This window comes from Musca autumnalis, unplaced genomic scaffold (genome assembly GCF_047663935.1).
Source record: "Musca autumnalis isolate F117 unplaced genomic scaffold, ASM4766393v1 scaffold_3, whole genome shotgun sequence".
NCBI lineage: Eukaryota > Metazoa > Arthropoda > Insecta > Diptera > Muscidae > Musca > Musca autumnalis.
The window spans coordinates 195,037,628-195,063,354 of record NW_027411866.1 but is presented as its reverse complement, the minus strand read 5'-3'; the positions used below and the strand labels follow the sequence as shown (position 1 = coordinate 195,063,354).

The window sequence follows — 25,727 nt, the reverse complement described above, 5'->3', positions numbered from 1 at the left end:
AAGACTGATATTGGTCCATCGCTCATCTCAAGAGGGCACCAACATCCTCAGGATGTTGTTCAAGAAGCTTCCTATAACAATAATACAATTTACATTAGGGTTTTGGTGACTTGTTATTGATATTTCATCCAGAGATCTATCTCATCAAAAGTACCCCCCCACATCAGTGATTTTGTTGTGTATCTGCTGGGTCGAAGTTAACTGTATGTTAACGGCATGAGGGAGTATTCTATGTTTAAATCCTATAAAGCAAACACTGCTTTTTGTGGCGCATTTTTTTTAACAAACCGGCAAAATAGCGAACTCACTCAAAAAGAAGAAAACTAAAATTGCGAATAACAAGTGCAAATTTTCATTAGCTAATGACAATTTTCATTAGTGTCATGAACAAAACTTAAAAAAATGACACTGAGGACAGACATATTTTTGTATATGTGTGCTGTGTTATTTTCTTTTGTATCCTCGGGATACAAAGTCTTTTTCACATGACTGCTGTTGTCAATGAAAGCCATTTTTTAATTAGTTTTTAATATTTGAAAGTGATATTAACGAATATAACTACCACTTTATTTTGTTATTTTAAAAAATATTTGCTCAAAATAGTACCACAAATATTTGTTTAATTTATACTGATTTTGCATAATGCCTTAATATTTATTTATATTTATTTATTTTCAGGTATGTTCAATAATACAGAGAGTCTATATGTCGAACTTTTTATAAGTGAGTATAAAGGGAACAATTGTATTTTTAGCGACAGCTAGTTTTTATTTAAACCCATCCGTATTTTAAATGGTAAATATTCATAAGAGAAGAGACCCATTTGTCAACTTTATGGAACATTAAAAGAAATGTATGAATTCACATCCATTTTTTTAAATAAATAATCTCCATTTTACCTGCCATTTGTCACAAAATAAAGTACGCACTAAAACCGTTAAGTAAACACAATGAAATAAATGTCCTTAATCGTGTCCTAAAATATTTTGCAATCCTTTATCTTAAATGATCTCAAACACCTTTCCTACTCCCATCGGTACGTATGAGCAGTATATTTACTGAGCAATAAAAAATAATGTTACTCATACGTATTATGAACTTTCAAAGAAAACAAATATGTAGTTCAGCTACCCTTTTAACCTTAAAATATCTTGGCCATATATCGTGTTATTGGCCAGATTACGATTACTTACCTTTACCTTTCAAAGAAAACGACATCAAATGCTTAAGGAAAGTAATGAAATACTTTCGGAAGCGAACAAACAAAAAAACTATGGAAAAGGTCAGCATAAAAACTATTTCGAGATAGACAGTGGTTTGATGAAGTTAATTATTTAAACAATACTTCTTAAGCCACCAAATAAGTGTGGATTTTTTAAACAATATTTTTTCAAGCCACCAAATAAGCATGGAGCATGTTCAAGCCACCCAATAAGCGTGGATTTTTTAAAAAATATTTTTCAAGCCACCCAATAAGCGTGGATTTTTTAAAAAATATTTTTCAAGCCACCAAATAAGCGTGGATTTTTTAAACAATATTTTTCAAGCCACCCAATAAGCGTAGATTTTTTAAAAAATATTTTTCAAGCCACTTAATAAGCGTGGATTTTTTAAAAAATATTTTTCAAGCCACCCAATAAGCGTGGATTTTTTAAAACATATTTTTCAAGCCACCCAATAAGCGTGGATTTTTTAAAACATATTTTTCAAGCCACCCAATAAGCGTGGATTTTTTAAAAAATATTTTTCAAGCCACCAAATAAGCGTGGATTTTTTAAACAATATTTTTCAAGCCACCCAATAAGCGTAGATTTTTTAAAAAATATTTTTCAAGCCACCCAATAAGCGTGGATTTTTTTAAACATAATTTTTCAAGCCACCAAATAAGCGTGGATTTTTTAAACATAATTTTTCAAGCCACCAAATAAGCGTGGATTTTTTTAAACATAATTTTTCAAGCGACTAAATAATCGTGGATTTGTTAAAGAATATTTTTTCAAGCCACCATATAAGCGTGGATTTTCTTAAACAATATTTTTTCAAGCCACCAAATAAGCGTGGATTTTTTAAACAATAATTTTTCAAGCCACCACGTCAACAAGTAAGCGTGGATTTTTTAGAAATATTTTTAAACCACCACGTGTGGATTTTTTAGAAAAATTTTTGAAGCCAACTTTAAATATGGGAGAGCTTCTAATCTAGAATTATCATGTCTGTCTATTAGTGAGTATAAACTCTATAATTAATAGAAGCACGCACAAACATTACTGAATTCTATGGTGGAAATATGCAAAATCTTCCTCTAGATTAGGAATTTCCCTTTGATCCCTTTGTGTACCACCACCCACACAGAGACACTGTGTCACCTACATCCGAAACCAAATAAACAACTGCTGGTAGACAACTGAAAATAGATGACCTCTGTAGTTTGCACTAAAACACAAAGAATATTGGCGGAATCCTCTGTAGGTGGAGTTATTTTTTATTCAAGTCATTTTTCAAGGAACTTTATTGCATAGCTTTCGATTGAGGTTTTGCCATCACTACGCACCCACGATGGTCCTAAAATATGGAAAGTAAAAGTAAATGTCTGGTAAAAAAACCACAAAGATGAGAGGTCGGGAAATGGAAGACTACAAAGTTACTGCCAAATAACAAAAACATAACAACCAAAAAACCAAGTCAGAATAAGAAATGACTGTGAAAACCGTAAACCATGTTTTATAGAAGAAACTAAAAATTGTGGTTTATCGTTCTTGCTGGGCAACACTCTTTTCTCTCTCCTGTTTGTTCGTTGTTTTTTTGGCAAGTGTTGCCTTCCCACTACTCATATTTACCACACAATGTGGCTTTGCAGTAGCTTCACTTCTTGGATGGCTGGGCATCAAGTCAGCCTCTATGGTGTTTGAGTTAAACAAAAGGCTTGCAGGTTTGTTTTTAAGTAACTTTTTTATTTTTGGGTTGCCATAACTTTTGCAAAAACAAAAAATCTGATTCTCCAGCCAGAGGTTGCCATGGCAAGCCCCTTTTTTGCAAGAGAACTAGTAGCCGAAGAGTATATAGCTCACAGATGATATTTAATAGTAACTGTCAAAACAACGTTAAAAACGACAAATAGTTGTTGGTTGGACGTTTGTTAGGTACTTTCTGTCGTCCTTCTGTAGACTTTAGCGCATTGGCTGGATGTAATACAATGTATTGCTATGGCATCGTTTTTTAGTGTAAAAATCTCAAACCACTTTCTTGTGGGGCGTTATATTCTTCTTCATCTTTGATGGGTACTTAAAGCACAAAAACAAAGATTCGCTGCGCTGCATGAAATTAGGTTATTTTCCAAATGATAGTAAAATAAAGTTACAGTTGTTGTTTATGGCAAATTGCATTACTTTTTGTTTCATTGTTTTAACAGCAAGAACTACAACAAGAATTTCTGTTCGTTTAGTTAGAAAAATCATTTCTCAATAAGGAAAACAAATTTTTATTTGACAATTTAATGGAAATATTATACGAAAGTTTTGGGAAAAAAGTTTTTTTCTCTGGCAATTTGTTTTTTAGGTTTCAATATAATTGCCAAAATGGAAAATTATATTTTTTAATTAATGTTGCAATTTTTGTTCTGTAAAGAAAAATTTAATTGGATTTGTTTTAAAGTTTAATTTAAGTAGCCCACGCGGTCAAAAAATATTTTCAATCCAAAAATCCAAAAATATTAAAAATCCACTATATATAATTCTAATTGTTCCACAAACACAGCAGAAGGGACAAGGAAGACTTCTCTTATCGCCGAGTCCGAACGGCAGTGTCCTAAGACAGAACTTGTAGAGATGTTTTACATCACTGAAATACTAAGAAAATGTCGCCAACATTGCTGAGGGGTATTTTGCCACCGTTGAAAATTTGTTGTTGCCTGGCCAGGGAAACGAACCTACAAACTTCAGCGTGCAAGGCGGGTTTACATACCATTGCACCCAAAAAATCCACTATTTGTTGAACTCGTGGATATTTTGGGTTCAATGGTATGCGCACCCGCCTTGCACTCTGAAGTTTGTGGGGTCGAGGTCGAAAAATATTTAAAAAAAATTCACGAGGTTGAAACAGAATTTTTAAAAATCCACGAAGTCGAATACTATTTTTAAAAGTCCACGAGGTCGAACAAATATTTTTAAAAAACCACGAGGGAAAAAAATATTTTTAAAAATTCACAAATATTTAAAAAATATACAAGGTCTAAAAAATATTTTTAAAAAATCCAAGAGGTCGGAAAAATATTTAAAAAATAAAACATCCACAAGGTCCAAAAAATATTAAAAAAGTCCACAAATTAAAAAAAATCCACGAGGTCGAAAAATATTTTTAAAAAATCTACAAGTTCGATGAAATATTTAAAAAAATCAACGAAAATATTAAAAATATTTAAAAAATCCTCGAGATCTAAAAATACATATTAAAAAAATACGAGATCGAAAAAAAAAGTTTTAAATAATCCACGTGGTCGAAAAATATTTTTAAAAAACCAAGAGTTCGAAAAATATTTTTAAAAAATCTACGAGGTCGAAAAAGTAGTTTTAAAAAAATCCACGAGGTTGGAAAATTTTAAAAAATCCACGATGTCAAAGAATATTAAAATAAAATTCAGGAGTTCGAAAAAATTTTAAAGGAAATACACGTGGTTAACAAAATATTAAAAGAAAAATGTTTTTAAAAAATCCACGATGTCGAAAATTTTTTTTTAAAGAATCCACGATGTCGAACATTTTTTTTAAAAAATGTACGATGTCGAAATTTTTTTTTTTTTTTTTTAATCCACGATGTCGAATTTTTTTTTTTAAAAAATCCACGATGTCGAAAAAATTTTTTTAAAGAATCCACGATGTCGAACATTTTTTTTAAAAAATGTACGATGTCGAAATTTTTTTTAAAAAATGTACGATGTCGAATTTTTTTTTTTAAAAAATCCACGATGTCGGAATTTTTTTTTAAAAAATCCACGATGTCGGAATTTTTTTTAAAAAATCCACGATGTCGAACATTTTTTTTTAAAAATGTACGATGTCGAAATTTTTTTGTTTAAAAAATCCACGATGTCGACAATTTTTTTTTAAAAAATCCACGATGTCGAAATTTTTTTTTTTTTAAATCCACGAAGTCGACATTTTTTTTTTTTTAAATCCACGATGTCTACATTATTTTTTTAAATCCACGATGTCGAAAAATTTTCTTTAAAAAATCCACGATGTCGAAAAATTTTCTTTAAAAAATCCACGATGTCGAAAAATTTTCTTTAAAAAATCCACGATGTCGAAAAATTTTCTTTAAAAAATCCACGATGTCGAAAAATTTTCTTTAAAAAATCCACGATGTCGAAAAATTTTCTTTAAAAAATCCACGATGTCGAAAAATTTTCTTTCAAAAATCCACGATGTCGAAAAAGTTTCTTTAAAAAATCCACGATGTCGAACAATTTTCTTTAAAAAATCCACGATGTCGTTTTTTTTTTTTTAAAATCCACCATGTCGAAATTTTTTTTTAAAAAATCCACGATGTCGAAATTTTTTTTCTAAAAATCCACGATGTCGAAATTTTTTTTTTTAAAAAATCCACGATGTCGAATTTTTTTTTTTAAAAAATCCACGATGTCGAAATTTTTTTTTAACAAATCCACGATTTCTAAAATTTTTTTAAGAAATCCACGATGTCGAAATTTTTTTTTTTAAATATATACACGATGTTGATTTTTTTTAAATCCACGATGTCGATTTCTTTTTTTAAATCCACGATGTCGATTTCTTTTTTTAAATCCACGATGTCGATTTCTTTTTTTAAATCCACGATGTCGATTTTTTTTTAAATCCACGATGTCGAAAATTTTGTTTTAAAAAATCCGCGGGGTCAACAAAATATTTTTAAAAACTCGACGATGTCGAAAAAATAATTTTAAAAAATCTACGAGCTCAAAACAGCACGAGGTTGAAACTATATATTTTTTAAAAAATGCACGAGGTCGAAAAAATATTTTTAAAAAATGCACAAGTCCGAAAAAATATTTTTAAAAAATGCACGAGGTCGAAAAAGAATTGCTTAAAATATTCACGAGCTCTAGAAATATTTCTAAAAAATTCACTAGCTCTAAAAAAAAAAATCTTAAAAAACCACGAGCTCCAAAAAATATTTTTAAAAAAATGCACGGGGTCGAAAATATATTTCTGAAAATTCCACGAGCTCTAAAAATATTTCTAAAAAAATCCACCAGCTCTAAAAACTATTTCTAAAAAATCAGCGAACTCCAAAATATATTTTTAAAAATCCACGGACACAAAAAGTATTTTTCAATAAAGTATTTTTAAAAAATCTACTCAATTAATAATAAATAGTCAGTTAAATATTAATAAATATTCTTTCAAAAATCCACGAATTCAAAGAATTTCTTTCAACAAAAAAAAAAATTTAAAAATCCACGAACTCAGAGAAAATCTTTAAAAAAATCGACCAACAACAAAAACATATTTTTAAAAAATCCACGAACTCAGAGAAATTCTTTAAAAAAAATATTTTTAAAAAATCTATTATTTCAAACATTTTTGCAAAAATCCACGAGTTTAGTTATTTTTTAAATCCACAAGCCTTAAACATTTTTTACAAAAATCCACGATTTTAGAATTTTTTTTTTAGATTTTTAGATCAGCAAGCTGAAAAAGATTAAAAAAAAAACACAAGCTCGAAAAATTTTTTTTTCGAAATTCAGTAGCTCAAAAAATATTTTTAAAAAATCTACGAGCTCAAAAATATTTCTAAAAAATCCCAACACTACACAAAAAACAGTTTAAACCCGACATTTAAAAACCTTTTAAAAATTTCCAAGGCTCAAAAAGTAGTAAAAACACGATCTCAAAACTATTCTTAAAAATCCATGACCTCATAAAATATAAAAAAACCACGATCTCAAACAATATTTGTTAAAAAGTCCGCGAACACATTATTATTAAAGTCCCGACCTAAAAAATATGTTTATAAAATTCACGACCTCAACAACAATTTTTAAAAAACCCACGAATATTTTTAACAAACCCCCACCTCAAAGAATAAAAATCCACGACCCCAATAAATATTTTCAACAAATCCCAAACATTCACAAAACATTTTTTAAAAAATCCAAAACCTTTATAAACATAATTAAAAAAAAACTTAAAAAATAATTTTTAGGAAATCCACGATTCTCAAAAAATATTTTTAAAAATTTAAACCTCGTAATATACACGACCGCAAAAAATGAGTTGAAAAATTCACAATCATCAAAAAAAATTGTTTTTTTTTAATCCACAAACCTCAAAAAATATTGAAAAAATCCATAACCTCGAAACAGTATTTTTTAAACTCCTCTCTCATACTTGAGATAAAGAGAACCTTAGCAAAAAAAAACCTTTTTTAAAATTATAAATTTTCAGTAAAAAGAACTCAATCCTGCAGAGCAATTTATTAGCAACGTTATAACAATTACTGAATATGTTAAACATGCTCTTTCCGATACCAAGGCAACATATCAAAGATACTTAACGAAAGAAGCAAATGAACAACATGTCAATGATAGAACGAACAACCTGTAAAGATGGCAACGACCCAGCGTGTCTTAACATTGCAAAAATGGAATCACAAGGCAATGATAATGAAGTTCCCGAAAAATAATGATGCTCGCGACACAATGGCCTTGCCCGGCCTCCAAGGAGTTTTAAATTTTCATTTTAAATGAAAATTGCTTGTCTTCGCCTAGCAGCAACAGCGGCGGATACGGTTATTTTCATTATTATCTTGGTTTTGTTGTCATTTGTGTTGTTTGGTAACGACGTTGGCTTAAATAAAATTGCGTTTATTTTCATGAATTCTCTTTGGTATTATGACAGGTTGTTGTTTTTCTGCTTTTCTTTTTTTTCCTTGGTGTTTGGTCTTGGTTTTAATGTGGCCTTGTTAACACATTCAATTCAAACGCGCCCTTTCGGCCCAAAAGAAATATTCACTTTTCCAGGTATTCGCATTCATTTTTCTCAACTTTCTTTATGATTTTTACGCTGGTTTCCCGTTTTTTACCATATCCCTGCTGATGATAATGAATGAAATGATGGCTGTTAACGTTTCCCTTGATGTTATGGTTTGTCAGGTATAATTATCATTTTATAAGAACAGCGTAAAAAAAGAAGGAAAGAAAAAAAAACAGGAGGGTAGATGACTTTGGTTGCTGTACAACCCCAAACCAATCAACTAACACCTTCAACTCTAACCGGCTAAGGGATAAAGTTAAAATGACAACAGCAGCAACAACAAAAAAGCAAAAAAGTCATCAAATTAAATGAACACAAGCAAAGCAAAAGAGTACAACACCCTCTCAACCAAACACCTTTTTGGAATTAATTTCCTTTTGCGGTTTTGTTTCTCGTCGTATAGGTGAGTTATTGTGTCGACGACGGGTTGGTTGTATGGATGGATTTTTGTTGTGAAACTTTAACAAGCCGTAAAATTAAAGATAAATACAATTGTTAGCTCTTTCGGTGCGGTAATTAAAACAGGACTGACTTAATATATGTACACCACCAGGTTATCCGCAAGACAATTTTAAAAAAGTAATTCACCATGTTATTTTTTAATATAAACGAGTCATTTATATTAAAATCTAATTATATACACAGCTTCTCCTCATCAGGCATTGTATTTTACTTATTTGGAATAAAGGTTACTTGTGAGATATTTGATGGGAATATCCAGCGTTTTGGAGTAAGAGTTATACTACCTCAGTCACATTTGCGACCATACTCCGACCAAAGACAATAATAATTAAGGGCCTGTTTCACTATGTCGAACGAAAATTAATGCGAACGAAAAACGCCTAAACTTTGCTTTTCATGGTAATATTTACTTTGTGTTTGCTTCGAAACAACTACAAAATTTGAAAATCATTCACGACCTAGTGAAACAGGCTACAAATGACGATGGCATTCAATATGTGGTAGCAATTTTCGTTAAGCATTAGGATTGAGAATATAATTTAATAAAGACATTGGCATGATTGTGGACCCCTACATATGTAACGGACCTCTATAAAAATCCGCGATGTTAAACAAATATTTGTAATAAATTCATGAATTTCAAAAATATTCAAAAATTCTTGACTAAACAAATATTTTACAAAACTCTTGACTCAAAAAATGTTTTTAAAAGTCCACCCCCTCAAAAAGTACTAAAAACATGATCTCAAAAATGTTAACAAATACGGCTTCGAAAACTTAAAAAAGCGAACTCTAAAATATATTTAAAAAAATTAAGAACTTTAATAAGTTTTTTAATAAGTCGACTCAAAAATATTTTGAAAAAATCAACGAACTCTAGAAATATTTTAACTCATAAAATACTTTTAAAAAATTGTAAAAACCGACAACTCAAAAAATATTTGTAGACAGTCCGAGACCTCAAAACGATATTTAAAAAAAAAAACCGCGAACTCAAAAAAAAAAATTAAAAAATCCATCAAATCAAGTTAATTTTTTAAAAAACCACCAACCAACTAAAAATATTTTTAAAAAATCCACGAACTCAAAAAATATTTTTAAAAAATCCACGAACTCAAAAAATATTTTTAAGAAATCCATGAGCTCAAAAAATATTTTTAAAAAATCCTTACTTACTTACTTAGCTGGCCCATTACACAACATTTGTTCTATAGGCCGAACTAAGAAGAGATCTCCATTCCTCTCTATTTGTTGCTTTGCACTCTGGAATACCACGCCTTTTCATCTCATCATCCACTTGTTTGCGCCATCTATTCCTTGGCCTGCCAATTCTGCGTGCACCGCCATGTGGCATGTATTCATACGCCTTTTTAGCGGGTTCATCATCGCTCATTCTTTTGATATGGCCTAGCCAACGCAATCGCTGCTTCTCGATACGTTTAACAATATTGATGTCGTTGTATAGCAGATACAGCTCGTGGTTCATGCGACGTCGATATTCACCGTCAACGCAGATTGGTCCGTAGATCTTTCGAAGAATTTTTCTCTCAAACACACCAAGCACTGCCATGTCTGCTTGCGCAAGTACCCAGGCTTCGGAGCCATACATCAGCACGGGTAGTATCAGTGTTTTGTAGAGCGTTATTTTTGTTTGACGAGATGTGGCTTTGTTTTTAAACTGCTTACTTAATCCAAAGTAGCATCTGTTGGCCAATACAATTCTTCTTTTTATTTCACAACTGATGTCGTTTGTTGTGTTGACGGAGGTGCCGAGGTAGACGAAGTATTTTACTACCTCAATATTATAGGAACCAACTTCCACAGTCGGTCCGAGCTCAATGGACGCATTGCGCGTCGACACCATCAACTTGGTCTTCTCACCGTTTACCGCCAGACCCACTTTAGCAGATTCTCCTTCGACCTTCATAAAGGTATCAGTTACTTCTTCTACTGATCGGCCCATGATGTCTATATCATCAGCATAAGCAAGTAACATGTGACTATTGTTGTATATTGTACCACTTCTTTTGACGTTTGCCTCTCGTATAACCTTTTCTAGCAGGATGTTGAAGAGGTCACACGAAAGGCTGTCTCCTTGTCTGAAACCTCTTTTGGTACCAAACTCTTCGGAGAGGTTCTTTCCTATTTTAACTGAGGACCTCGTGTCAGTTAAAGTCATTTTACAAAGCCGGATGAGCTTTGCGGGAATACCAAATTCAGACATGGCTTGGAATACCTTTGAGCGCAGCGGACTGTCGAAGGCTGCTTTATAATCGACAAATAGGTGGTAGGTGTCGATCTGCATCTCTTGGGTCTTCTCCAGGATTTGCCGCAGGGTAAATATCTGGTCAATGGTGGACTTGCCAGGTCTAAAGCCGCATTGGTATGGTCCAATAATCTCGTTGACAATTGGCTTTAGTCGTTCGCACAATATCCCTGACACGATCTTGTAGGCAATAGGGAGTAGACTTATGCCCCTATAGTTAGAGCATACAGTCTTATCTCCCTTCTTGTGGACGGGGCACAGGATACTCAGGTTCCAATCGTCGGGTACTCGTTCTTCCTGCCAGATGGTGCTAACTAGCTGATGAATACACCTTATCAGCGTGTCGCCTCCGGTTTTGAACAGCTCGGCTGGTAAGCCATCGGCCCCTGCTGCCTTATTATTCTTCAGCCGATTTATTGCTGTCTTTACCTCATCTTGGCTGGGCGGTATACATTCAATACCATCTTCTGGGATTGGGACTGTGGTATCTTCGTCGTCTTCGCTGCTATTGGATACCAACAGATTTGAAAAATGTTCTTTCCATATCCTGAGTACACTATCTGTATCAGTTACCAAATTACCTTGCTGGTCTCTACAGGAGGATGTGCCTGTACCAAAGCCATCAGTTTGATGCTTGACTCTTTGGTAGAATTTTCGGACTTCATTCTGGCTCCTGTACATCTCGATTTTTTCACACTCCCGCTTTTCCATCTCTCTCTTTTTCCTGCGGAAAAGACGTTTCTCCTCTCTCCTTTTCTCCCTGTATCTCTCTCGTGCGCTACGCGTTGCTACGGATTGTAAAGTAGCCTTATATGCCGCATTTTTCTCTTCGGTGGCAGCACGACACTCCTCATCATACCATGGATTCCTTGGTGGTGGTCTCTGGTATCCAAGTATGGATTTTGCGGCTGTTTGCATGGAGTGGGCAATGCTTTGCCATTGCGCTGATATGTTATCGGGATGAGGAGGGCTTTGATTAAGCAATTGGGCTAGTTGAGTGGAATATGCTGTGGCTATCTGTTGTGATTGCAGCTTACCGATGTCTAACTTTCGTGTTGTGTCTGTTCGTACTTTGTTTGCTACGTTTAGGCGGGTGCGTACCTTTGCTGCAACAAGGTAGTGGTCCGAATCAATGTTTGCGCCTCGGAACGATCGTACATCCAACACGCTCGATGAATGTCTTCCATCTATCACAACATGATCAATTTGGTTTCTTGTTTTCTGATCTGGAGACAGCCAGGTGCCCTTATGAATATCGAGATGATTAAATCTGGTACTGCTAACTACCATGTTTTTTGCAGCTGCAAAGTCTATCAGTCTCATACCATTGTCAGATGTTTCACTGTGGAGACTGAATTTCCCGACTGTTGGGCCAAAGATATTCTCCTTTCCAATTTTGGCATTAAAATCGCCTAGAATGATTTTAATGTCATGGGCAGGGCAACGGTCATATGTTTCTTCTAAGCGCTCGTAAAATATATCTTTGGTCTGTTCGTCCTTTTCTTCAGTGGGAGCATGAGCGCAAATAAAGCTGATGTTGAAGAATTTAGCTTTTATTCGAATAGCAGCAAGTCTTTCATTCACTGGAGTGAAGCTGGATACAAGATGTTTAAGTCTCCGACTAACTACGAATCCACAACCAAACTCATGCTTTACGTCATGGCAGCTATAATACAGTGCGTCACCTTTAGGTGTTGTTGTGACGCCTTTCCCAATCCATCGTATTTCCTGTATGGCAGTAATATCGGTCTTGTACTTTTCAAGTACGTCTGCCAATGCGAAGACTGCACCTTCTCTATAAAGAGTGCGAACATTCCAGGTGCAGATTCGCAGATCATGGTCCTTAAAACGTTTGCGGGGTTCGTCAACTTTAGAGGGGTTTGTTTTTCTTTTCTTTCGTTTTTTCAAAGTAGGCTGTTTTTTCTAGGGGAGGGTTACTAACCCGACGCCCAAACCCAAGTTTTTAACGTTCTTATGGGTGAACGCGCGGCACATGTTAGCTCACTACCTTTAACGGGTGTTAAAGGCAGTTCCCCAGGTGACACCACGGGGAGGTCAGTGTCCACTTGGGATGAAAGAGGGACCAAGATAAATCCTGGGCTTTGCCATGTTAAAACCGGTCAGGACCGTTCCTTGGTATCTTCCATCCCCTACGTCACCCTAAATCCACAAACAAACTCAAAAAATATTTTTAAAAAATCCACGAACTCAAAAAATATTTTTTAAAAACCCTCAAAAAAAAATTTATAAATCCACGAACTCAAAAATTGGTTTAAAAAATCCACAAACTCAAAAAATATTTTTTAAAAATCCTCAAAAATTTTTTTTTGGAAAATCCACGAACTTAAAGTATTTGTTTAATCCACGAACGAATGGTTAATACTTTAAAACTCCAAAAAATATTTTTCAAAATTCGCGAACTCCAAAAAATATTTTTAAGAAATTGACAAACTTAATAATAGTATTTGTTGAAAATCCACGAACTCAAAATATATATTTTTAAACATTCACGAACTCAAAAAAATATTTTTTAAAAATCCATGAACTCAAAAAAACATTTGTTAAAAATCCACGAACTAAAAAAAATATATTTCAAAACTTAACTTTGTTAACTATGTGCCTGTAAATGTAAGCGCCGTTGTCAGTATCAGTTTTGTAATTCAGCGTTACATTGCTTGGAGTGTTAATTATAGGTGGCACCTCAAGAGTGAATCGTTTTTGGTAGTTTTTCTCTTGAGTCAGAACATTGACATTGTTAAAGTCAGAGGTATGTCCCGTCAATGTGCAGTGAGCAGTCAATTTGTTAAGATTTATGCGCGTATATCCTTGTCTTTAGTTTGGTCTTAGTAGTGCCAACATATACCTTTTGGCATGTGTCGGACTTGTGTCGCCAACATCACTGAGGTGTATTTTGCCACCGTTAATGTTGACTGGTTTGGGAATCGAACCCACGACTTTTAGCGTGCAAGGCGGGTGTGCATACCATTGCACCAAGGTGGCACCCAAAATTACCCTGAGGGGTATTTTGTCACCGTTGAAAATTTGATATTGCCTGGCCTTTTGAGTGCAAGGCGGGTGTACATATCACACAGTGGTATTTAAGAAAATCCACGAAATCGAAAAAAAATATTTTTTTTAAAATGCAACAAATATCTATCTGAAAAAATATTTTTTAAAAATCCAAGAACTCAAAAATTATTTTTTGAAAATCCACAAAAAATATTTTTTAACAATTACTATTATTATTTTAAATTATTTTTTTAAAATCCACGAACACAATTTTTTTTTTGAAAAATCCGCGAACTCAAAAATTATTTTTTAAAAATACACGAACTCACACAATATTTGTTTTAAAAAATCACGAACTTAAAAATATTTCTAATAAATCCGCGAATATAAAGAAATATTTTTAAAATATCTGCGAACAAAAAAAAATATTTCTAAGAATTCCATGAACTCTAGAAAAATAAAGAAAATCATGAACTCTAAAAAAATAATTCTTAGAAAAAAAATAATGTTTTAAAAATCCACGATCTCAAAAAACAATATTTTTTAAAAATCCACGATCTCAAAAAAACAATATTTTTTAAAAATCCACGATCTCAAAAAACAATATTTTTTAAAAATCCACGAACTCTAAAAAAATATATTTTTTTTAAATTGACGAATTCGAAAATTTAAAACACAAACACATTGGTACCAAAAATTAGACTTTCATTCTAAACTACTGGGTTGTAGGTCTATTAGTCCACCCTGTTGTTCTTTTTTCTGTCGTTGACTAATATTATTAAGCAGTCGAAAAAGCCGACTGGTTCTCTCTTGCTTTTTGTATTATTTAAACAAATTGATGTATTTATTCTGATTTCATTCTTTAAATAATGTATGCCATTTTTTCCGTATCTGCTTTAGTTTTCCCTCCACAACTGAACCAATAATCCTCAAATGTCAGCTGGATAACTCCTTAGTATTATAGTTGAAGAGAGATATCTTGACCATACAAATAAAATGGCAGATAGAATAGAATGTGAACAAAAAGCAGCAACATATGGTTTTAATGGACAGGCCTTAAGAAGATTTATTGGCAAATATTATGACAAAAATGTAACAGGAGATGGTAAAAGGTATTATTTAATTCCTATTAAATAAATACGGTTTGTGGAATAAGAAAAAAAATTGTAGGAATATCAAGTAACACAAAATTTAATAACAAAATGCTCATAAGTTGAAGACAAAAGTGACTTCATTCCTTTTTCTAAAGAAAATATGGTACATTATATAAGGAAGAATTTAAAAATATTTTCTTTGCCTCATATTTAATATATTTTTTAAAATTCTATCTAGCCTTTCAGCTCCCTTCACATCACTTATCATTGTGATTATCTGTTGCAAAACTGCCTTTTGCCTTTTTTTTGGTATTAGGGTCCGGAATCGTAAAAGTCAATGTCAGAGATTTTTGTTTACACAAAAAAATGTACCTCATCATTTGCACAATGCACAGTTTTTTTTAAGGTATGTCAAACAAGTTCCCCCAGAGAGAAATTTATAAGAAAATAAAAACAAAAAAGAACAAACCAGCAACATTAAACACTTCTAAGCATTTCTTTCCCTTCACCGTTTTCTTTTCTTTATCGTTTACTTTGGTGGTTCCCTTCGATAATGGTACTCAAAATGTTCCGGGTAACTGGTGTTAACCAAAGTGCCAAATACACGTGCGTAGGCATACAGAAATACTTACGACGACGATGTGGTGGTGGTGGTGGCCCTCGATGTGTCAGATTATTGAAATGAGATTATTTATGATAGCATCATTGCGGTGGTCCCCTAAGGCTAAAACCCGAATTGCCGAAAAAATGCCAAGAATAATAAGTGAGCTAAATATGCCAACACAAGAGGAAAATAAACAAATATTGGGTATTCCTATTTGAAATGCAAACTTAAGGATTCGGAAAGAAATAACAAAAGGAATATTTTCTTTGAAATAAATAATTGAGAAAACTTAAAGCATTCAGTTATATATATTTACATGTGAGCAAATGGATAGATTTTGAAATTGTTAATTAAATGCCTTAAGTGACAAAATATCTAATTTAAATGTATATTTATATTTATTTATTTTTTATAAGACCTTACAAGACCTACAAGACCTCAGTACATAAGAAGCCTTGCTTTCTGGCTTAATTCATTGGCTGAAGTATTCGTTCAAACTATTACCAAACTTTTTTTTCTATAATGACAGGAGTTTGGTAGTAACTCGATCGAATTTGAATTCGAATCGTCTTAGAGAAATAGACCATAAATTACCCTTTCCCGTTTATTCATATACGAATACTTCAACCGAGGTCTTTAATTTCTAACCGCTATTAAAATTTACCTACGACCCGGAAAGTTCTATAAACTGGATAATCGCGCAAAATAAATAAAGTTTATGCCAAGGAGGAACCTGCAGGAATGGATTGAAATAGTCCATCTTGTAACTAGATCTAAATTTGTGAGTTACTTCTTTGGATGTTCATTATGCCCACCAACCATTGTAATTGGCCAGCGAAGAATTTTAACTTGCCCACGAAAAAAATTTAAATTTAAATTGTTAATCTCCGTAACAGACAATTTTGAACCATTCTTGAAGGTACTCGATATTGTCCATCTTCGAACATGATGTATGTTTGAGAGAAATATTTCGATGTGCAAAAGTTACACCAATACTAGTCATCTCTTCCGATAGGTGTATTACAGCCTTTTTAGTTGGATACCGTAGGAGTTTTTAGAGATTTCGGGCCATTATCTCAAGACCATTTTCCATTTTCTCAGGAATTATGGCCTTGCCCCTGAAAAAACTTGAACCGTGGTAAAAGGGGCCAGGATAACAACCTGTTGCAAAAAACATATAATCTATGTCTGGTAGAAATATTACGATATGCAAATTTTTCCGAAAAATTTTAAACCTTTGTGGGGGCTGTACCCGATCCAGTTGACCGATATTACGAGTGGCAAATTTTGAAGCAAATCAGTTGATCCGTTCGAGACTTATCGTGCGCACCAGTCAGCCAGACGGACGGACATAGCTAAATCGACTCCAAATTGTCTGAAACGGACAATATTTTTCTTCGGTTTCGAGGATTTTTAACAAATACTTTTTTGATTTTGTGGATTTTCTTAAATACCACTGTGGTGCAGTGATATGTACACCCGCCTTTCACTCAGAAGGCAAGGCAATATCAAATTTACAACGGTGACAAAATATCCCTCTGTATAATGTTGGGTGCCACCTTGGTGCAATGGTATGCACACCCGCCTTACACGCTTAAAGTCGTGGGTTCGATTCCCAAGCCAGGCAACATCAAATTTTTTAATATGTTGTCACATATCCCCCAGTGATGTTAGCGACATTTCCTGAGTCGAACATTGGTGCCGTCGTTTTTTATTGGGATAGCTAATACAATTTTGTTTTTTTCAAAATAGTCTGGCTTAATCCCATTGTTGTTGTTTTGTTATTTCAAAACAACTAATTTATTAGTGGAAAAAGGTTTGGCATTGTTCGCCAAGGGGTAAGGCAGGGAATACTAGTTTCGATCGTAGAAATTCTACGACACATAGCAGTGGGAAAAGGTTTAGTTTGTTACGTAAACACTTTCGTCGGAGTTGTGTTAGGTTGCCAAAGAAAAACTTCTCATTGAAGTTTTTTCTTTGTTCACCTTTATACTTCGAGCTGACGATTGATGTTTGGGTATAAAAAGTTTCTTGTTGAAGAAGTTATTGAAAAGTAACTTCGGTGGAGAATATCCACAAACAAGAAACAAGGGAACTGATGAGATCCAGTGGCGTGGATCGAAACTAGTATTCCCTGCTTTATCCCTTGGCGAACAATGCCAAACCTTTTTCCACTAATAAATTAGTTGTTTTAAAAGAATAAAACAACAACAATGGGATTAAGCCAGACTATTTTGAAAACACAAAAGACATTTCCTGAGTATTTCAGCCATGTAAAACTTCTCTACAAGTGGTGTCTTAGGACACGCCGTTCGGACTCGGCAATAAACCGTAGGTCCCATATCATTTAGCTAATATGAATCGGGGTGCGCTCATTGATATGAGAGAAGACTTGTCCCTTCAGGGATGTTTGTGGAGCAATTATTATAATATTATTATTACTTTTTTAGTTCGTGGATTTTAAAAATTATATTTCGTTGACTTTAAAAAATATATTTTTTGGGTTCGTAAATTTTAAAAATTATATATCTTAAGTTTAAAAAATATTTTTTTTGAGTTCGTGGATTTTTAAAAAAATATATTTTGTTAAGTTTTAAAAATATTTTTTTTTTGAGTTTGTGGATTTTTAACAAATGTTTTTTGAGTTCATGTATTTTGGAAAAATATTTTTTTGAGTTCGTGAATTTTTAAAAATATTTATTTTGAGTTCGTGGATTTTCAACAAATGTTTAAGTTTGTCGATTTTTATTTTTTTTTTTTTTGTATTTCGCGAATTTTTAAAAATATTTTTTGGAGTTTTAAGGTATTAAACAATGCGTTCGTGGATTAAAAGAAAATTTTGAGTTCGCGGGTTTTTAAAAATATTTTTTTGAGTTCGAGGGTTTTTAAAAATATTTTTTTTTTTGAGTTCGTGGATTTTTAGGTTTGAGAGGTTTAGCTAAAATTTTTAACCGAATTAGCTGTAATGTGACATTTATGCTTCTCTGTGGTCCTGAAACATCTCCACCAAAAATCGCCAACATAGGTCGATACCTCCCGATTTTCGGTATTTTGAAGATTTGTTTTCTCAAATTTTAACCGAAGCAGCTTTAATATGACATTTGAGGTTATTAGTAGTTACAAAAGTTCTCCACCAAAAATTGTTTATTTATGTCCATGTTTTGGTATTTGTCCTATATAGCCGTAACTCCGGATTTTCGGTGTTTTAAGAGTTTTAGCTGAAAGTTTTAAACTAATTAGCTCTATTTGATATTATTTGATATTTGAAGTTCTATGTGGTTAAGAAATTTCGCCATAAAAATTGGCGACATAGATCCATGTTTTGGTATAGCGCCCATAAAACGGTACCACCCGTTTTTCGGTATTTTGAGGTTTTTAGCTAAATTTTTTAATCTAACTGGCTGCAATTTTTTTTGGTTCTCTGTGGTTAAGAAACGTCTTCACTAAAAATTGCTAACATAGGTCCATGTTTTGGTATATAACGTTACCTCCCAATTTTCGGTATTTGTAAGATTTTTAACCGAACGATGTGATACGCCGTCAAAGAAAGGTATGGTTCGATCGGACCACATAAGAAGGTGTGGTATTTCAAAAACATATATGCAGGTTTAAAATTAACGACGATATTACTCCACCTTGGTGAGCTGCCTATTTCACTTTTAGAATCTTTCACTTCTTATTTCTGAAACCCACAAACGTCTGGCGTCCACACAAATTGTCGATTATTCAACATTTAAAACTTTCTCTTTTTCCCCGAACATCTTGGCATGATTGACGGCCTTCGATAGGTCAAGGGCCATCGTGACTATTAAGACGCACATCCTGTTCTGGTACTTCGTAAATTTTCATGCCAATATTGGGCAAGTGGGGAACTACTTCCATTATAGGGAGTAGAAGAGCCGGAAGAGTCTTTGCAAACGACGTCAGAAAGAGGGTCTTCTGGTACTATATGGATGGTTAACAACATGTTTAAGCATTCCCTAAGATACGGTGTTCGCCGAACGCCTTCGAATTCGTAAATTGTTGTGGTACATCTGTTGTGAGGGCTCTTATAAACCTAAGCAGCTTTCTTCGCCCTGTTATTTTAGGGTGTTTATTTGTAAATTAGAAAATTGTATTAGTTTATTACAAAGTATAAAAGGCACAGAATATATGGTTGAATTTTTGGCATAATATTGCCTGAGCCATGAGCGTTGATAGGTAAAAAGTTATTGTGTTTTGTATATAGCATACGAGGGCTGCGCGATAGCTTTCATTTTAAAATTTTTTTGGAAAGTTTGAAATTTTTGCCTAAACGTACTCAAGACAGTTTGACATACGACCATGCGTTGTGTTGTTTACAGTAACTTAGAAAAAGGGATTTACTTGTAAACATTTTCGTCCAAATTAAATCTTTGTATGCCGATAAAGGAAAACTATGGAAAACTTGGTTAATGAACTATGGAAAACTGGGTTAATGAAAAAATTAAGGTCGTGAGGGACGTCCAAAAACGGCCATTGTGCCAGAAAAAAATAAGCCGAGCGGAAAATGAAAGATCGCCATCTTATATACCGTTTGATAGAAGCATCATTGGCATTTTCTTCCACCAACTAAAATTTGATATTTTGCACGAACACCTGTTAGCAAAAATAGATTTTTTTGTTAGATCCAGCACTATTTGACAATATAAATGATCACGGTGCTTCAAACAACGTTTATTATAATGTCACAGACGAGGAATCTAGGATCTATGCGTATGAGCGCGAAGAAAAACTGCACTCCACCGAAGATGATCCAAATCCAACGAAAGGTGTTCGTGGAAGAAGCACTTCGAAGCAAATCGTCGCCTGTTTCTTCGGCTAAACGGTTTGAAAAATGTAGGACGGTTAATTCTGAGTGGTACACTTTAAATTGTTTGCCTGAGGTCTCCTGAAAAAATTATAAACGAACAATAGAAGAAAAGACATGCTGCATCATGACAATGTGAGCTCTCTCACATCGATTCAAACAAACGTCAGTTTGATCGGACAAAACTGATGATCATCTACAGTACAGCCCTGCCTGGCGATCCAATGACTTCATTTGATTCCTGCACATAAAGAAAAAAACTCATGGTCAACGATTTTCGTCACCTGAAGATGCTGTAAAAGCGTTCAAAAACCATGTTTTGGAGGTGTCTCAATCAAGCCACTGTAAACAACCCAACAACTGTTCGAGTACGCATAGCCAAAAAACTGTCACACTTTCCAAAAAAAAATTGTCAAAGGACGCCTGTCGACACTGCGTGTTGCCTAGGCCAGAAGGTTTTTTAGTGACCCTCGATGGAGGGTAGTATTAAATTTGTCATTCCGTTTGTAACACATCACCATAGAATTCTAAGTCGATATAACCACGCCCGTCTTTTGAAATCAAGACACAGCCCGCTACACGCAGATTAAAAATATTTTTCGCATTTGTTGGAACAACAATATCTATTTTTGTTGCAACAATTCATTTGTTTTGTTCAAGCATTGAAATTGCAAATCCAAAAATACCATCGTTTGCTCCAAAAATACATAACAAAATCAACTTGTGAAATTTCTCAATATTGTAAAAATCATTGACAATACCTATGGTAGGAACTATCATAATCTAGAATTTTTATAAAAACTATTCTCAGCCTAGAAAACCTGTTAGTGAAATTTTTGAATTTATAGTATATAATTCTCATATACACTTTCCACATAACTTTGGTATAAATGTCACGTATAATATTATGAGCATTGACAAACACTACACACGGCCAGGTTTTGCCAGGTCCAACTAAAAAGACAACAAATTGAATGAAGAAACATAAATACTCCATTGCGCTCATCCTCCAAACACCTACCTCAACTTAAGGAATACCATAAAACAAGAACAAATATGAAAAGAAGACACAAATTACGACCAAAAAGACTCCTCAGATGGTGGCGTAACTATACCATCAAAACACAAAGAACTCATGGTGTACATACACAAAAAAAAAAGAACAAAGACAAAATAAAAACAGAGATAAAAGGAACTCATACAAACAAAACTCACTATAATTGTTTTTTCACCACGGCATCGAATACCGAGAGAAGAGAATAAAATTGTCGAAGAAAAGAGAATAATATTGTCCAGCAGACAGAAGCTATTTTTGGATATGACAACAACTATTGTTGGATATGACAAAACAATTGTTGTAATTAACATAAACGATTGTTGGACTCACAATACTACATGCAGAATCTAACAATATCATTACAATACATATTTTGCTCTTCGAATATTGTTGGATCAATCATATTTTTTTCTCTGCGTGTATGCTTAGGGTAGAGTTTTTTAATTTGGTATAGACGTTCAAAAACCATGTTTTGGAGGTGTCTCACTCGAAGTAAAGAGTGATTCAACAATTGGTTTTATCGCATGAAAAAGTGAATAAATCATGCTGAAGACTACTTAAGAAAGCAATAAAACTATTTTTGATGGTAAATATTCGCGTTTTCATTGTTAGGTCAGATAGTTATCGTGCAGCCCTCGTAATCTATTATTTAACTTTTTTCAAAATCTTATTGGTTTTGGCCATATATGTACCACGTTTTTCTGGGTATGTATTCCACGTCAGAAAAATATGTCTATGGCAATTCCTGACAGGCCACCTCTGAGCTGGTAACTACTTTAAAATATATTAAAAAACTACATACACAGTTATGAACATGAATTTTACTCACAGGTGGCGTTAACAGTGCAATATATCATGGCGATAGTACAGAAGTTAAGCTACAAGCATAACATTACCAACTTCTCATGTTGAAAATGAAGTTTGATTGTGTGAAAATGCACAGCATATTACAGTAGGCTCCGAATAATGTTGGATTCATATGCATGCAGTATATTTCATAACTGATATAAAATTTATACAATAAAAAATTTATACATTATATAGGTTCGTAATCGTAAGTGTATTTCATTCATAGGCAAAAGGGAATGATTTTCTTATAAAGTTGCGGTTAACTAAAAGTTTTTTAATGGTATCTTTGTCAGAAATCCAGACTAAGTTGTGTATAAAGTGTAATAGCATTACCATAAACTATTAATGCCACAATCTTAGCGCCAAAACTGAACACATTTATACATACATACATATGTGTAGTTATGGACAAGTGTTTTATTCTTCTTCGTTCATTTTCATCATTGTTTAATGTTCTGCAAAATAATGTTTCTCCTTTTTTTTTGCAAACTGCAGTCATCATCGAAATTTTTTTGTGCGTAAAAACACTCAGCTGTTATAAAAGTTAATGTTAAATTAAACACTTGTTTCATATAAATGCATACATGTGTTTTACATCTGATACATACACAGTGAAGCTGAAACGCAATACAACAATACATACATGCATACAAGGATATGGGATTGTAGCAGCAGCAAAAACTTGATGATTACTTTGCACATATTCGAGCAGTCTTTTATATACTCATACTTACACTGGGATGTTATATATATGTATTTCTGTTTTTTTGAGCTCATCACTGCCGTCGTACGGCATAGTGTGTAAAAACGTGCATACCATTACATATCTCCATATCCTTCAGTAGCTTAACCATAGCTTATGCTTTTAACCTGCAGTATAATTTGTTTGGTTATTCATTCAACATATGATGGTAGTACATAGTTATTTTCCTTTTTGTGTATAAACGTGGATGGACATACTCTTATATTAATAAACATGGGCATGTTTGAATATAAAGGGGACTGTAGGAAGTATATTTTTCAATTCAGATTTTAAAAAAATAATAATTTTTTTCCAATGTTTAAAAAATGATTAAATTTAACACGAACACTCTCTTTGAGAAACGATTTCATTTTATACAAAACTATTAATCTACAAAATCAAGACATTTTTCAATATACAAAAAAGGCAAATAGTAATTTACAAAACAAGAAAAATATTATCCGAATTTTGGTTTTGTTAGAAATATTGAAGATTTTCAATTTTTGTCTTAAAAATATTCCTCTCTTTAATTTTTTGTTTCGTATAATAAAATTGCTCCGACTTCGTTTGCATCCTTGTTATTACAGCCATGCACACACAGACACCGCTTCATTGCAACTTTGTCACACATTAATCCATCTTTTTCGCTATTCATTTTCACATTTTATACTTAACGTTAATTAAAGAGTAATGCCATGGTTAATGTTGATTATAGAGTCCATATTTTTGGCACATTATAGTAAGTCAATGGTATGCTTTACTCCTGGCGCATTTCTTTCTGTCTCTCATTTATCTCCTCTGAAAAATGGCATACAAAAAGCAAATGCTAATGGCGTTGAAAAGTAAAATAATAAAATCTTATTTAAAACTATGTATATATCTCGTATGTGGATATAGCGGCTGCATACTTAATGATAATATTTTATACATACTTCTTATAGCCACTGGGTTATGTGGTTACCGAAGAAATATTTAAAATTTAAATTTATTGTTGGGCTTTATGCAATTTCTGTGGAGTAGTGAAAATAAATATTTAAACATTGAAAGAAGTTTTATTAAATTTTAACACGGTAATTAATATTGAATGATTAGAAGGAAACCTCATGGACTTTTTTACTGAACTACTAGGTAATGAGGTAATTGGGGGCCACCGTGGTGCAATGGTTAGCACGTCCGCCTTGCACTCAGAAGGTCTGCGGTTCGAATCCCAGGCCAAGCAACATCAAATTTTCAACGGTGGCAAAATTCCCCCTCAGTAATGCTGGCGACATTTCCTGAGTATTTAAGCCATGAAAAACTTCTCTACAAGTGGTGTCGTAAGACACGCCGTTCGGACTCGGCAATAAGAAGTAGGTCCCATATCATTGAGCCAATATGAATCGGCGTGCACTCATTGATATGAGAGAAGTCTCCCTTGTCCCATCTGGGATGTTTGTGGAACAATTATATTACTAGGTAATGACTACTCATTATTCTTGGCAAAATAGCTCGTATTTAGCAATTATAATTATGTCCCGCATTCCCTGTAAAAGATTGTGGTTATAAATGCACCCTAACATAATTCTTAAAGAACATGACGCCCAACACTTAGGGGATGGTTCTAGGCCGACCTAACTCCCAATGGGAGTTATGCCCGTTTTATTATAAATTTAAATAATTTTGGAAGATATGTGCGGGCACCAGTTAAAAGTTTTATCACGCACAACATTCTTAGCTATAAGTAGGAAGTCTTATTACATCGATCGATCCTTCCTTTACGGAAAAATATTCAATTTTGAATGTTATATTTAAATTAAAATTCGTTATTATACTGATTCTGATATACATATATGCCATTTTTCTTAAGATACTAATTATATTTCTTTCTTATTTCAGGTATAAATTTTTGCCGCTATTTTTAACACGTAATAAAAGGTAAATAAATAATTAATCATTGTTCCCCAAACAACTCATACGGGACAAGCGAGACGACTCTCATATCAATGAGTTCACCCCAATTCATATTAGCTCAATGATATTAGACCTACTGTTTATCGCCGAGTCAGAAGGGCGTGTCTTAAGACACCACTTGTAGAGAAGTTTATATGGCGGAAATACTGAGGAAATGGCGCCAACATTACAGTGGGGTATTTTGCCACCGATGAAAATTTGATGTGCACCACGGTGGCAATCGTAAATCAAAGCAACTTCTAAAATCTTAAAAAAAAATAAAACTTAAAATTTATACGCGAACAGGTTTTAACCTGTTCCGAAGCCTAAATTTTTTACATTTTGAAGGAGATGTACCGAAACAAGTGGACCTATATAGTCTATTTTCGAATTTTATATAAGTTTGCAAGAACATTTACGATGTGCAAAGATTGGAATAAACCCAGGACTCAATTTAAAATCCATTTCAGATGGACATTGTTCCCGAAAAGACGAGAGAGACTTCTTTAGTTTTAGGGTAATTATTTCCGTCTGTATTGAATTACACCCTATAAAAATTATAGTGCCGTAATATAAGTCGAGAGGACTATCTGCTGTAAAAATTTCGAAACGAACCTAGACATTTCCCATAACAGCAAATTTTTGAATTTTTTTTTTGTGGGAAGTGCCCGATAATTTAGTTGTGAATGAAATATTACGATGCGCAAAAGTTGGAACAATGTCAATCACTCTTTTAAATACTTATCGTGCTTATCTAACATTTATTTTGTTTATTGTCCCTAATGTCAGGAAGTATGCGCTTTCTCACGAGAAGAAAATGTCACACAAAAAGTACTTCCGGTAAAAATTTGCCAAAT

At 33.3% G+C, this 25,727-nt stretch overlaps 1 protein-coding gene across 18 annotated transcripts in view; it reads left to right on the top strand.

The window, feature by feature from the left end:
- Nucleotides 1–25,727, top strand: part of Fur2 (furin-like protease 2) — a 719,646-nt gene that overhangs the window by 225,047 nt on the left and 468,872 nt on the right. For 6 of the 18 annotated variants that reach the window (XM_073976175.1, XM_073976166.1, XM_073976174.1 and 3 more), the window contains exon 3: nt 24,817–24,855. The exons of 11 other annotated variants lie outside the window; for them this stretch is intronic. The gene's annotated coding sequence lies outside the window, so the exon portion shown is untranslated. Of the gene's footprint in view, nt 1–678; nt 724–24,816; nt 24,856–25,727 lie in introns of all 18 variants that reach the window. One more of the 18 variants, XM_073976177.1, reaches the window with a different exon arrangement.